Below are 14,217 nucleotides of genomic sequence, written 5' to 3'. Positions count from 1 at the left end.
CTGCAACACAGATGCATCGGCGCATGCGTCGAGCTCATAGAGCGAAACCCTGTGTCGGTGCGCGTACCGCTTTTAGAAAGTCACGTGACCGATCATGAGCTGCTTTGGTCACGTGACCGATACGCGAACTGTATCGCACTGACGCCTCCTCTGTGCCCTGTGAGCAACCTTCCCTCTAAGGTGCGCGCCTGCGCAATTGCGCAGTGCTCAAGAGTCCTCCGCGCACACCGTGCGCCGCACAGCCAATATATGCCCATCTGAATTCTAAACAAAATAAACACATTTATTCTGTGTAATTTTGAAATGCAACTTTGAGTGACAGTGACAACAAGCGGCCCTAATGGTGTTCGTCAACAACACGCATTGCGCCGCTTCCTAATAAACACAGTTTGACGCGCAGGCGTCAGTGCGATACAGTTCATGAGCGGTCACGTGACCAAAACAGCTCATGAGCGGTCACGTGACCAAAACAGCTCGTGTTCGGTCACGTGACTTTCTAAAAGCGATACGCGCACCGACACAGGGTATCGCTCTATGAGCTCGACGCATGCGCCGATGCATCGGTGTTGCCGGACCCATCACTACTTTGAAGGGTTCGTTGATGTGTTCCAAAAAGTTCTTAATGTTGTTGTAATTTGCATACAAGCTTCTGCTATTAAAATGAATAATTGACAATTTGTTATCACATGTAATGTTGCTATTATATTGATCATCTGTATAATGTATAGTGTGGCGCATATTTGTAACGTAACAGTGTTACAGTAATTTTCCAAATTGCCCCCCCTCAAGGGATCAATGAAAATGTATGTAATCAAATACAGTGGGACCTCAATTTACAAACTCTAATTGTTTACGAAAGAGCTTGTAACCCTTAGTTCTTTTTTTGCATCACAATAGCCATACCTTTAAATTAGTGGTAAAAGGCCAATATACTAACGTAGTTTTAGATTGTTTTCCCTGTTAAAATCTCACAATTCATGAGAATTTTTTTTGAAAGTTCATTTTTTGTGGCTTGTTGGTCTAGTCGTGTGATTCTCTCTTAGGGTGCGAGAGGTCAATTCCCGGACAAGCGCTTAATGGTGCTTTGAACTCTGGACTACTAGACCAACAAGCCACAAAAAATGAACTTTCAACAAAAATTCTCATGACTTGTGAGATTTTAACAGGGAAAACAATCTAAAACTACGTTAGTATATTGGCCTTTTACCACTAATTTAAAAGGTATGGCTATTTTGATGCAAAAAAAAGAACAAAGGGTTACAAGCTCTTTCGTAAACAATTAGAGTTTGTAAATTGAGATCCCGCTGTATTTGATTTTATACATTTTCATTGATCCCTTGAGTGTGCGCAGTTTGGAAAATTGAGCTGAGAGTTCAAAAGCACTGTTAAGGTCTTGTCCGGGAACTGAACCCAGGACCTTTCACACCCTAAGCGAGAATCATACGACTAGACCAACAAGCCACAAAAAATGAACATTCAACAAAATTCTCATGAATTGTGAGATTTTAAAAGGAAACACAATCTAAAACTACATTAGTATATTGGCCTTTTACCACTAATTTAAAGGTATGGCTATTTTGATGCAAAAAAAGAACTAAGGATTACAAGCTCTTTCGTAAACAATTAGAGTTTGTAAATTGAGGTCCCACTGTATTTGATTTAATACATTTTAATTGATTCCTTGAGGGGGGGCAATTTGGAAAATTAAGCTTAGAGTTTAGAATCACTACTTAGGGCTTGTCCAGGAATTGAACCCGGGACCTCTCGCACCCAAAGCGAGAATCATACCACTAGACCAACAAGCCCTATGTTAAAGAACACCAAATTCTCAAAAAAGTTTATATTTTATCTGTGGAGACGACCTGTAACTGCACTTTTATTAACAAAATTGATTCACTAACATTTTCATTGATCCCTTGAGTGTGCACAGTTTGGAAAATTGAGCTGAGAGTTCAAAAGCACTGTTAAGGGCTTGTCCGGGAATTGAACCCGGGACCTCTCGCACCCTAAGCGAGAATCATACGACTAGACCAACAAGCCCCAAAAAGTCTGTTTTCAACAAAAATTCTCATGAATTGTGAGATTTTAACAAGGAAGACAATCTAAAACTAAGTTTGTATATTGCATACTTGCCAACCTTGAGACCTCCGATACCGGGAGGAGGGGTGTGGGGTGGGGGCGCGTTCGGGTGGGGCGGGGGTGTGGTTGGGGGCGTGGTTAATAGGGGAGTATATTTACAGCTAGAATTCACCAACTCAAGTATTTCATATATATATATATATATATATATATATATATATATATATATATATATATATATATATATATATATATATATATATATATATACATATATATATATATATATATCAAGTATTTCATATATATATATATATATATATATATATATATATATATATATATATATATATATATATATATATATATATATATATATATATATATATATATATATATATATATATATATATATATATATATATATATATATATATATATATATATATATATATATATATATATATATATATATGTATGAAATACTTGACTTTCAATGAATTCTAGCTATATGTATATATATTCATTTTATTACACATATAAATAAAATAAATACTTGAATTTCAGTGGTCATGAGCTTTGGGTTATGACCGAAAGGACAAGATCACGGGTACAAGCGGCCGAAATGAGTTTCCTCCGCCGGGTGGCGGGTCTCTCCCTTAGAGATAGGGTGAATAGCTCTGTCATTCGGGAGGAGTATAAAGTAAAGCCACTGCTCCTCCACATTGAGAGGAGCCAGATGAGGTGGTTCGGGCATCTGGTCAGGATGCCACCCGAACGCCTCCCTAGGGAGGTGTTTAGGGCACGTCCGACCGGTAGGAGGCCACGGGGAAGACCCAGGACACGTTGGGAAGACTATGTCTCCCGGCTGGCCTGGGAACGCCTCGGGATCCCCCGGGAAGAGCTAGACGAAGTGGCTGGGGAGAGGGAAGTCTGGGCTTCCCTGCTTAGGCTGCTGCCCCCGCGACCCGACCTCGGATAAGCGGAGGAAGATGGATGAATGGATGGATGGATGGAATTTCAGTGTTCCGGGGGCTATCCAGTAGATGGCAGTATTGTCCTGTTTACGTAACTTCTCCTCCATTCATGACTCGGCCACCGTGTTCAATGGAGAAGTCTGTTTTACAAAATGTACAGGTAACATAATTACATACCCCTTCCCCTTCGAACTGTCCTGGATGAACTGAAATTCTTGTTTCCATTCGTTTTGGAACTTGCAAGCGTATTTCTTCATCTTGCTCGTCGACGGCGTCGCCATGTCTGTAACTTCCTCGTTCTTCTGCTTCATCTCCTTGTTGTGTGCGCAGTTGTGCACTCTACTCTCTAAAAGCCGTAGATGTTATGACATCATTGGGCAGGCAAGCTGTTTATATTGTGGGAAAGCGGACGTGAGAACAGGCTGTCCCCACTCAGGTCCGCATTGAGCTGGAGGGGGCGTGGCCTCCAGCTCCGGCTGAATACCGGGAGTTTGTCGGGAGAAAATTTCTGCCGGGAGGTTATCGGGAGAGGCGCTGAATACCGGGAGTCTCCCGCTAAAAACGGGAGGGTTGGCAAGTATGGTATATTGGCCTTTTACCACTAATTTAAAGGTATGGCTATTTTGATGCAAAAAAAAGAACTAAGGGTTACAAGCTCTTTCGTAAACAATTAGAGTTTGTAAATTGAGGTCCCACGGTTTTTGATGTTATACATTTTCATTGATCCCTTGAGGGGGGGCAATTTGGAAAATTAAGCTTAGAGTTAAGAATCACTGCTTAGGGCTTGTCCAGGAATTGAACCCAAGACATGTCACACATTAAGCGTGAATCATACGACTAGACCAACAAGCCCCAAAAAATCTGTTTTCAAGAAAAATTCTCATGACTTGAGAGATTTTAACAGGGAAAACAATCTAAAACTCTGTTAGTATATTGGCCTTTTACCACTAATTTAAAAGGTATGGCTATTTTGATGCAAAAAAAAGAACTAAGGGTTACAAGCTCTTTCGTAAACAATTAGAGTTTGTAAATTGAGGTCCCACTGTATTTGATTTTATACATTTTCATTGATCCCTTGAGAGGGGGCAATTTGGAAAATTGAGCTTTGAGTTTAGAATCACTGATTAGCCTGCTTAGGGCTTGTCCAGCAATTGAACCCGAGACCTCTCGCACCCAAAGCGAGAATCATACCACTAGACCAACAAGCCTTCTGTTATATTCCACCAAATTCTCAAAAAAGTTTATATTTTATTTGTGGAGACGACCTGTAACTGCACTTTTATTAACAAAAAATTTGATTAACTACAATTTTCATTGATCCCTTGAGTGTGCACAGCTTGGAAAATTGAGCCGAGAGTTCAAAGCACCATTAAGGGATTGTCCGGGAATTGAAGCCAGGACCTCTCGCACCCTAAGCGAGAATCATACGACTAGACCAACAAGCCACAAAAAATGAGTTTCAACAAAAATTCTCATGACTTGTGAGATTTTAACAGGGAACACAATCTAAAACTACGTTAGTATATTGGCCTTTTACCACTAATTTAAAGGTATGGCTATTTTGATGCAAAACAAAGAACTAAGGGTTACAAGGTCTTTCGTAATCAATTAGAGCTCGTGATTTGAGGTCCCACTGTACTTGATTTTATACATTTTCATTGATCCCTTGAGTGTGCGCAGTTTGGGAAATTGAGCTGAGAGTTCAAAAGCACTGTTAAGGTCTCGTCCGGGAATTGAACCCAGGACCTCTCACACCCTAAGCGAGAATCACACGACTAGACCAACAAGCCACAAAAAATGAACTTTCAAAAAAAATTCTCATGAATTGTGAGATTTTAACAGGGAAAACAATCTAAAACTACGTTAGTATATTGGCCTTTTACCACTAATTTAAAGGTATGGCTATTTTGATGCAAAAAAAAAGAACTAAGGGTTACAAGCTCTTTCGTAAACAATTAGAGTTTGTAAATTGAGGTCCCACTGTATTTGATTTTATACATTTTCATTGATCCCTTGAGGGGGGCAATTTGGAAAATTAAGCTTAGATTTTAGAATCACTGCTTAGGCCTTGTCTAGGAATGGAACCCAGGACCTGTCACACATTAAGCGAGAATCATACGACTAGACCAGGGGTCGGCAACCTTTATCACTCAAAGAGCCATTTTGACGAGTTTCACAAACTAAAGAAAACAATGGGAGCCACAAAACTCTTTTGAAATTTAAAATGAAATAACACTGCATACAAAGCTTTTTTTTGCTTTGAGCTACGTTCAAACCAAAGGTCTCAGACACACGCCCCGGCCCTCACATTAATATAACAATTTGATATTAGTGCAGTCCACAAGTTTTACATGAGTGGCACTTGACAGCGTCATACATGCCAACCCTCCCAACTTATCCGGGAGACACCCGATATTTAGGGCATGATGGCTCTGCCTTTAGCGCCCTCTACAGCCTGCTCTAATCACATACCTGCTCAGCCACATGTTGAATGCAGCTTCAGCTAGCACAGGAAAGTGACAGCAAGGCATACTTGGTCAACAGCCACACAGCTTACACTGACGGTGACCGTATAAAACAACTTTAACACTGTTACGTTACAAATATGCGCCACACTGTGAACCCACACCAAAAAAGAATGACAAACACATTTCTGGAGAACATCCGCACGGTAACACAACATAAACACAACAGAACGAATACCCAGAATCCCATGCAGCCCTAACTCTCCCGGTCTACTCTATACATGGTGCGTTGAACTCTCAACTCAATATTCCAAGCTGTGCACACTCAAGGGATCAATGAAAATTGTAGTGAATCAAATTTTTTGTTAATAAAAGTGCAGTTACAGGTCGTCTCCAAAGATAAAATATAAACTTTTTTGAGAATTTGGTGGAATTTAACATAGGGCTTGTTGGCCTAGTGGTATGATTCTCGCTTTGTCCAGGGTTCAATTCCTGGACTAGCCCAAATCAGTGATTCTAAACTCTAAGCTTAACTTTCCAAATTGCACACCCTCAAGGGATCAATGAAATTGTACAGTGGGACCTCAATTTACAAACTCTAATTGTTTACGAAAGAGCTTGTTGCTCCACAACCCCCCAGCCATACTTCACCTTTCTCACGCCAACCCCTTACACGCCCTCAACGTCCACCTTCAGTAGTTCGTCCCAGCTCTGACGCTGCTCACTCCCCCTCCCCCTTACGGCAAACCCCGCCTCGCCCTGACAGCAGTCCTGAATATTTCTGATACAGAAAAGGGTTCAGCAGTAGACCACATTATCAGCTGGGCCCAAGGTTGCCTACATCAAATCATGGCACCTTCTACATCCCTGTTGTGACTACCAAGAGAGTAAACATTGGGAAACTTAGCCACCCTGCTAACCTAAACAATCTCATTCCTATTATCTCCAAATCAAAGCCAACATCGAAGCCTGTCAATAACACCATCAGGATGGGTCTGCTCAATGTCAGGTCTCTGAATAGCAAATCATTTTTAGTCAATGATTTTATTAGCACTTCTAAACTTGACTTTATGTTTTTAACTGAAACATGGCTGGAACAAAATAACAGTGCAAGCATTCTGATCGAGACAGCACCCCCCAACTATAACTTCATTGATATATGTAGATCGGGGAAAAGAGGTGGAGGGGTTGCTGCTATATTTAAAAACATGTTTCAGGGGAAACAGATGTCACTCGGTGAGTTTACATCATTTGAATACCTGTGTGCTGTGTTGAAATGCTCTCCCAAAATTCTCTTGTTAATTATCTACAGGCCACCTAAATATTCTGCAAATTTTTTTGATGATTTTACTGAACTATTGTCTAGCATCTCCACTGACTTTGACTGCCTGGTTATAACTGGTGATTTTAATTTTCATATTGACGATTTAAATGACAAGGGCGCAAAAGAACTTTTTACTATTTTAGACACATTTGAACTGTCTCAACATGTGAAAGAGGCTACACATTATAAGGGACACACCCTGGACCTGATTATCACAAAAGGTCTCAATGTTTCTGATGTTCTTGTGATTGATCCTTCATTGTCTGATCATTTCTGTGTTTTCTTTAATATTTCTGTAATTCCGGACACACAAACAGAATCAAAGAATGTCAAAAAGCGGTACATAAATGAACATGCTAATGTCCTCTTTAAAAACGCCATCTCCTCACTACCACCTCTAAACCCATGTCATGCTGATGATCTTGTAAGCAACTTTAATTCCAAAATTGTGAATATCATAGATATCATTGCACCTGTTACAGTTAAAACGATTTCTGGCAAGCAAAAGGCACCCTGGAGAAAATCTGCTGCTGTAACAGCCCAGAGAAGAGAGTGCAGGAAGGCTGAACGAATCTGGCGGAATACAAAACTTCATATTCACCATGACATCTATAAAGAGAGCCTCCAGGCCTACAATTTAGTCTTAAAAAGTGCTAGAGAAACATTCTTCTCCAATATCATAAACAGCAACACAAATAAGGCCAAAACCCTATTCACAATCGTTGACAGACTGACTAAACCCCCAACACAAATACCAGCCGAACTCCATTCCACGCAGAAATGCAATGACTTTGCATTCTTTTATACTGATAAAATTGAAGGCATCAGACGCACCATCAATATCTCAAGTAAAAAAGTTGGATCACCACCCCATTTAGGCAAAAGTAACACAGCAATGATGGCAAGCTTTAATGCCATAGACTCTAAAACTCTAGTGGAAACGGTGACAGCTCTAAAGTCATCCACCTGCTGCCTTGATGTTTTACCTACCAACTTCTTTAAGAATGTTTTTGACTGCCTATCAACAGACATCTTGCAAATAGTTAATAATTCTATTAAATCGGGCAATTTCCCGAAGGCTTTCAAAACTGCAGTCATTAAACCTCTTCTAAAAAAGCAGAGCCTAGATGCCTCTGTTATCAACAACTACAGACCAATTTCAAATCTACCATTCATAAGTAAAATAATTGAAAAAGTTGTCCTCCAACAACTAAATCACTTCTTGGCTTCTACTGGCTGCCACAACAACTTCCAGTCAGGATTTCGACCTCTTCATAGCACAGAGACGGCCCTTCTTAAAGTTATAAATGACATCCGTCTAAACACAGACTCTGGCAAAACTTCAGTATTAATGCTTTTGGACCTCAGTGCTGCATTTGACACTGTCGACCACTCAATACTTTTGGACAGGTTGGAAAACTGGGTGGGGATCTCAGGCACAGTTTTAAGCTGGTTCAAGTCATATCTACAAGATAGGAACTATTTTGTTTCCATTGGTGACTTTGTATCAGAACCAACCAACGTAACGTGTGGAGTCCCCCAAGGTTCAATCTTGGGGCCGACTTTATTTAACATCTATATGCTCCCACTAGGACAAATCATGCAAAATAATAACATTGACCATCATTGCTATGCCGATGACACCCAAATCTATGTAGCGCTATCACCAAATGACTATTGCCCCATAGATCTTCTGTGCCAGTGCATTGAGCAAGTCAAACACTGGATGTGCCAAAATTTCCTACAACTAAATGAAGATAAAACTGAGATAATTGTTTTTGGTGCTAAAAAAGAAAGGTTTAAAGTCATCCAACACCTTCAATCACTGTCCCTGAAAACCTCAAATAAAGCCAGAAATCTTGGGGTTATTTTAGATTCTGATTTACATTTCGACAGTCACATCAAATCAGTAACAAAATCGGCCTACTATCACCTCAAAAATGTAAAAAGACTTAGAGGGCTCATGTCAGCTCAAGACTTAGAAAAACTTGTACATGCCTTTATTACCAGTAGGCTAGACTATTGTAATGGTCTCCTTGCAGGTCTTCCCAAAAAAACTGTCAGGCAGCTACAGCTTGTTCAGAACGCTGCTGCTAGAGTTCTAACAAAGACCAAAAAATGTGAGCACATTACACCAATTCTTAAATCCTTACATTGGCTCCCTGTACATCAGAGAATAGATTTCAAAATCCTCCTGCTCACATATAAATCATTACATGGTCTAGGGCCCAAGTATATCACTGATATGCTCCCACTATATACGCCCTCTAGATCACTAAGATCTTCTGAGACCAATCTGTTAGCGGTTCCAAGAGTAAACTCAAATCAAGGGAGATCATCATTCAGTCACTATGCAACACATAGCTGGAATAAACTTCCTGAAGATGTCAGACTCTCCCCAACTCTCACTACTTTTAAAACTAGACTGAAGACTTTTATGTTCACCTTAGCTTTCAGCTAAATCTTTTAATCTTTTAACTTTTAACGTCTGCAATGTTTTTATTTTTATTGTCTGCATTTTAATTTTGCTTTTATTTTCTTTCATTTCACTTTGTTGTCTGTGAAGCACTTTGAGTCTGCCTTGTGTATGAAAAGCGCTATACAAATAAAGTTGCCTTGCCTTGCCTTGCCTTGTAACCCTTAGTTCTTTTTTTGCATCAAAATAGCCACACCTTTAAATTAGTGGTAAAAGGCCAATATACTAACTTTGTTTTAGATTGTGTTCCTTGTTAAAATCTCATAATTCATGAGAATTTTTGTTGAAAGTTCATTTTTTGTGGCTTGTTGGTCTAGTCGTATGATTCTCGCTTTGGGTGCGAGAGGTCCCGTGTTCAATTCCCGGACAAGCCCTTAATGGTACTGTGAACTCTCAGCTAAATTTTCCAAACTGCGCACACTCAAGGGATCAATGAAAATTGTTGTGAATCAAATTTTTTGTTAATAAAAGTGCAGTTACAGGTCGTCTCCACAAATAAAATATAAACTTTTTTGAGAATTTGGTGTAACTTAGCATAGGGCTTGTTGGTCTAGTACTATGATTCTTGCTTTGGGTGCTAGAGGTCCCGGGTTCAATTCCTGGACAAGCCCTAAGCAGTGATTCTTAACTCTAAGCTTAATTTTCCAAATTGCCCCCCCCTCAAGGGATCAATGAAAATTTATAAAATCAAAAACAGTAGGACCTCAATTTACAAACTCTAATTGTTTACAAAAGAGCTTGTAACCCTTAGTTCTTTTTTTTGCATCAAAATAGCCATACCTTTAAATTAGTGGTAAAAGGCCAATATACTGACGTAATTTAAGATTGTGTTCCCTGTTAAAATCTCACAATTCATGAGAATTTTTGTTGAAAGTGTATTTTTTGTGGCTTGTTGGTCTAGTCGTATGATTCTCGCTAAGGGTGCGAGAGTTCCCGGGTTCAATTTCCGGACAAGCCCTTGACAGTGCTTTTGAACTCTAAGCTCTATTTTCCAAACTGCACACACTCAAGGGATCAATGAAAATGTATAAAATCAAGTACAGTGGGACCTCAAATTACAAACTCTAAATGTTTACGAAGGAGCTTGTAACCCTTAGTTCTTTTTTTTGCATCAAAATAGCCATACCTTTAAATTAGTGGTAAAAGGCCAATATACTAACCTAGTTTTAGATTGTTCCTTGTTAAAATCTCACAATTCATGAAAATTTCTGTTGAAAACACATTTTTTGGGGCTTTTGGTGTAGTAGTATGATTCTCGCTTAGGGTGCAAGAGGTCCCGGGTTCAATTCCCGGACAAGCCCTTAATGGTGCTTTGAACTCTCAGCTCAATTTTCCAAACCGTGCACACTCAAGGGATCAATAAAAATTGTAGTGAATCAATTTTTTTGTTAATAAAAGTGCAGTTACAGGTTGTCTCCACAGATAAAATGTAAACTTTTTTCAGAATTAGGTGGAATTTAACATAGGGCTTGTTGTTCTAGTGGTATGATTCTTGCTTTGGGTGCGAGAGGTCCTGGGTTCAATTCCTGGACAAGCCCTAAGCCAGGGGTCGGCAACCTTTACCACTCAAAGAGCCATTTTGACCCGTTTCACAAATTAAAGAAAACAATGGGAGCCACAAAACTCTTTTGAAATTTAAAATGAAATAACACTGCATACGGTATAACGTTTTTTTTTTTTTGCTTTGTGCTATGTATAAACAAACTATTATGGGCTACATTTATGAAATCAATGAGAGATATATAATATATAATAAAATTTCTGCATGAAACAAAACGTTTTTAACTCCGAAAAAGACGGCGGGTTGAAGGTTCAGTAAAATACTTAATGTCAATTTAAGTCCTCCTTGTAGTAATGAAAAAACAAAACGCCAAACTTAAATTATCCACTGGCAGAGAACCAAAAATGCCGTCCTCTCTCTCTGTGCCGTCCTCCTTTTACTGGCGCCGTGCAGTCAGCTGCCAACCTGAATAACAAAATGTCAATTTCACTGAACAATTAAAAAATGTGAATATATGCAAAATTATAGGAAATAAAAAGATTTATTATACAGTGATTTCTGCTCCTGAACCGCAGCGCACATTGTCTCCACATCAGGGCTGTATGACGTCACCTTTATCTTCACACCGGATTGTAAACTCTCATCTGTGAGGCGTATGCGATGTTTGTTTTTAATAAAGTTAATGTTGGAGAACACCTGCTCACATACATATGTGGGTGCAAAGATCGACAGGACTCCAAGTGCATACTTGTTCATGTTCACATAAAAGTGGGGGATAGCGTTCCATGTTTCGAACACAAGTTTGTCTGGTTTGGGGAGGTTTTCAATATCACACCATTTGTGATTCTGAGCAAGAACAGCCTTCTGGCGTGAAACATCTTCAAGGTCCGCTGTTAACTTGGACACCCACATGTCTTTGTCGGTTGTCAGCCAGTTCCATCTCAAGATCAGGTGGACACGTAGAGAGAGCGAGCGAGCGAGTGAGCATAAAGCTTGTGTCGGCTTACGGTACAGAAGACTATATCCCCGCGCGTGATGGCAGGTTGAGCAGGCTTATGAAGGCATCTCCCTCATTACAGGCAGGTGCGCTGATTGCCGGTGAATGATTGCAGCTGGCGGCTGCTGCAGGACTGAGACGCGGCGGCGCGTCCCTCGATGTGCGCGGCCGTGGGCGTGTCCCGAGGTTTGACTAGCAGAGCGCAAAGATGAGGAATGCGCCCTGGCCGTATTCCAATGCGCCCTGGCCGTGACAAGCTGAGCCGCATCAGAGTGATCAAAGAGCTGCATGCGGCTCCGGAGCCGCGGGTTGCCGACCCCTGCCCTAAGCAGTGATTCTCAACTCTCAGCTTTATTTTCTAAATTGCACACCCTCAGGGGATCAATGAAAATTTAAAAAATCAAATACAGTGGGACCTTAATTTACAAACTCTAAATGTTTACGAAAGCTCTTGTAACCCTTAGTTCTTTTTTTTTTTTGCATCAAAATAGCCATACCTTTAAATCAGTGGTAAAAGGCCAATATACAAACTTAGTTTTAGATTGTGTTCCTTGTTAAAATCTCACAATTCATGAGAATTTTTGTTGAAAACAGACTTGTTGGGGCTTGTTGGTCTAGTCGTATGATTCTCGCTTAGGGTGCGAGAGGTCCCGGGTTCAATTCCCGGACAAGCCCTTAATGGTGCTCTCAACTCTCACCTCAATTTTCCAAACTGCGCACACTCAAGGGACCAATGAATATTGTAGTGAATCACATTTTTTGTTAATAAAAGTGCAGTTACAGGTCGTCTCCACAGATAAAATATAAACTTTTTTGAGAATTTGGTCTAGTGCAGGGGTCGGCAACCTTTACCACTCAAAGAGCCATTTTGGCAAGTTTCACACATTAAAGAAAGTAATGGGAGCCACAAAATATGTTTTTAAAATTTAAAATGAAAAACACCGCATACAAAGCTTAAACGCTTTGTGCTATGTTAACTAGGGGTCTCAGACACACGCACCGGCACGTACTTTAATGTGGAAATTTGATGTTAGTGCAGCCCGCGAGTTTTGAATGAATGTCGCTTGCGTCATACTTGCCAACCCTCTCATTTTTCCCGGGAGACTCCCGAATATCTGCCAACCCTCTCATTTTTCCCGGGAGACTCCCGAATATCAGAGCGTGATGACACTGCATTTGGCACCCTCCAGAGTCTGCCCAATCAGTGTATCTGCTCGGCCACAAGTGGAATGCAGCTTTGGCTTGATAGCGTTACAGACAGCAAGGCTACTAAGTCAACAGCCACACATCTTACACTGACGGTACCAATACCCAGAATCCCATGCAGCCCTAACTCTTCCGTTCAACCAACGGACGGAGAGGGGGGGGTTGATGTGTGGGGGGATTTGGTGGTAGCGGGGGGGGGGGGGGTGTATAATGTAGACCGGAAGAGTTAGGGCTGCATGGGATTCTGGGTAATGGTTGTGTTGTGTTTATGTTGTGTTACAGTGGGATGTTCTGCAGAAATGTGTTTTTCATTCTTTTTTGGTGTGGGTTCACAGTGTGGCGCATATTTGTAACGTAACAATGTTAAAGTTGTTTGATACGGCTACCGTCAGTGTAAGCTGTGTGGCTGATGACTAAGTATGCTTTGCTGTCCCCTGTGTGAGCAAGTAATAACAACATGCAACATGTGGCTGGACTGGCATGCTGTATGTAAATGCTATAGAGGACAATTACTGCAGTGCAATTAGGGCATGCCCTTTATATAGTATTTAGAGTGTAAATAGGATTATATTTTCCTGGGAGTAGTCTATGAGAGACACTGACATCCATAAGTCTCCTGGGAAAATCGGGGGGGTCGGCATGTATGTAGCTGAGCCGCATCAGAGTAGTCAAGGAGCCGCATGCGGCTCCGGAGCCGCGGGTTGCCGACCCCTGGTCTAGTGGTATGATTCTCGCTTTGGGTGCGAGAGGTCCCGGGTTCAAATTCTGGACAAGCCCTAAGCAGTGATTCTAAACTCTAAGCTTAACTTTCCAAATTGCACACCCTCAAGGGATCAATGAAAATGTATAAAATCAAATTCAGTGGGACCTCAATTTACAAAGTCTAATTGTTTAAGAAAGAACTTGTAACCTTTAGTTCTTTTTTTTTTGCATCAAAATAGCCATACCTTTAAATTAGTGGTAAAAGGCCAATATACAAACTTAGTTTTAGATTGTGTTCCTTGTTAAAATCTCACAATTCAGGAGAATTTTTGTTGAAAACAGACTTTTAGGGGCTTGTTGGTCTCGTCATATGATTTTCGCTTAGGGTGCGAGAGGTCCCGGGTTCAACGCCTGGACAAGCCTTAACAGTGCTCTTGAACTCTCAGCTCAATTTTCCAAACTGCGCACACTCAAGGGATCAATGAAAATG

At 40.6% G+C, this 14,217-nt stretch overlaps 2 non-coding genes across 2 annotated transcripts; one reads left to right on the top strand and one right to left on the bottom strand.

The window, feature by feature from the left end:
- Positions 1–1,733: 1,733 nt before the first annotated feature.
- trnap-ugg (transfer RNA proline (anticodon UGG)) lies at positions 1,734–1,805 on the bottom strand. The gene has a single exon. It is a non-coding gene; the product is annotated as a tRNA-Pro (tRNA).
- A 10,617-nt stretch (positions 1,806–12,422) lies between these two features.
- On the top strand, positions 12,423–12,494 carry trnap-agg (transfer RNA proline (anticodon AGG)). The gene has a single exon. It is a non-coding gene; the product is annotated as a tRNA-Pro (tRNA).
- The last annotated feature ends 1,723 nt before the right edge of the window (positions 12,495–14,217 follow it).

This window comes from Entelurus aequoreus, linkage group LG20 (genome assembly GCF_033978785.1).
Source record: "Entelurus aequoreus isolate RoL-2023_Sb linkage group LG20, RoL_Eaeq_v1.1, whole genome shotgun sequence".
NCBI lineage: Eukaryota > Metazoa > Chordata > Actinopteri > Syngnathiformes > Syngnathidae > Entelurus > Entelurus aequoreus.
Note: the sequence above shows the minus strand (reverse complement) of the source record. Positions and strands in the feature narration are given on the sequence as shown.